Raw genomic sequence first — 1,916 nt, 5'->3', positions numbered from 1 at the left:
CTCTACCAACTCTAGGGGGGTGAGATAGAGGAGGGAGGTCATTCATGTGCCGGTGGAAGAAGTGTGAGTGAGAGAGAGGGGTTATGTAAGCAGCCACACAGGAGCTTAAGCATGGAAATACTGGGGGAGATTTACAGTGCTTTAAAGTTTTGGGGGAAAAACATGGATTTGGTGGATAAATGTGTTCTTTCTGCACAATACTACATATGAGTAGGATACTACCAGAGCAGGGGCCTCAAACACATTTTAGTTCAGGGGCCACATATGATCTCAGGTGGGTCAGAGCAGTAAAACTCATACCATAATAACCTATAAATAACGACAACTCCACATTTTTGTCTTTGTTTCAGTACAAAAAAAGATATTATATAAAATTAATATTAATATTATTATTATTATTAGTAGTAGTAGTAGTAGTAGTAGTAGTAGTAGTATTGTTGTTGTTCTTGTTGTTGTTAAAATGATAAAGCAATTTTGTTTTGTTTGGGTTATGTTGAAAGGGCTAATAAACATTTCAATTCCAACAATAGTTATTGCACATAGCTGATTTTTCATTATTGCACATTGTTGATTATTGATTATTATTGATTATTACACATGGTCAATTATGGTTATTGCATATTGGTGGTTTTTAATTATTGCACATTGTTTATTGATTATTGATTACTACACAGGGTCAATTATGATTATTGCACATTGTTGATTATTGATTATTATTGATTATTACACATGGTCAATTATGGTTATTGCATATTGGTGGTTTTTAATTATTGCACATTGTTTATTGATTATTGATTACTACACAGGGTCAATTATGATTATTGCACATTGTTGATTATTGATTATTATTGATTATTACACATGGTCAATTATGATTATTGCATATTGGTGGTTTTTAATTATTGCACATTGTTGATTGATTATTGATTACTACACAGGGTCAATTATGATTATTGCACATTGTTGATAATTGATTATTGCACATTGTTGATGGATTGTTATTGATTATCACAAATTGTCAATTATGATTATTGCACATTGCTGATCTATGATTATTGTTGATTACTATATATGGCCAAATATGTTTATTACACATTGTTGACAGTTGATTATTGCACACTGGAGGTTTTTCATTATTGCACATGGTTGATTATTGATTATTGCTTGCTCTTGCACGTTGTTGATTTTTCACTATTGCACATTGTTGACAATTACATGTGGTCAGTTATTGCAGAGTTTTATATATATACATATATATATATATATATATATATATATATATATATATATATATATATATATATATATGTATATGTGTGTGTGTGTGTGTGTGTGTGTGTGTGTGTGTGTGTGTGTGTGTGTTGTTTAAACCTGATGTATATAATTAGATACATGTAACACACAGATAGTCCACCACGGGGTAGGATATGTTCACCAGAGGCCTTTCCAGTGACACTACAAGATTGTCATTAATGAGAAAGGAGGCCGAACTTTGCCAGTTTTGAAAATGAATTACCAATTTGTTTATGTTTGTTCAAAAATAATAATATTTGAGCATTGAGACCCAATGTATCAAATATGATACAAAACTAAAACTCATACATGGAAATTGATATTTGAAAAAAATCTTAAGGACCAATAAAGGTTCGAGTTTCAAAGAACTGGAGTTTTCTGTCAATGATTTCTTTCAAAGGTTTCTTTATTAATAACAGAAAATGAATAAGACATTCACTATATACAGGAAGGAGATGTTGGATTTTCTAAACAACATCCACCCATGACACAACACATAACCCTACCCAGACTTGACCAGATACAAACAAGAACTGAAAAATTTTAAGAAAAGACAGGATGAAAATTATAAAAAATAAATAAATAAATGAATAAATAAAAATTTATATATATACACTACCAGG

The sequence above is a fragment of the Sphaeramia orbicularis genome, chromosome 24 (genome assembly GCF_902148855.1).
Source record: "Sphaeramia orbicularis chromosome 24, fSphaOr1.1, whole genome shotgun sequence".
Lineage (NCBI taxonomy): Eukaryota > Metazoa > Chordata > Actinopteri > Kurtiformes > Apogonidae > Sphaeramia > Sphaeramia orbicularis.
Note: the sequence above shows the minus strand (reverse complement) of the source record.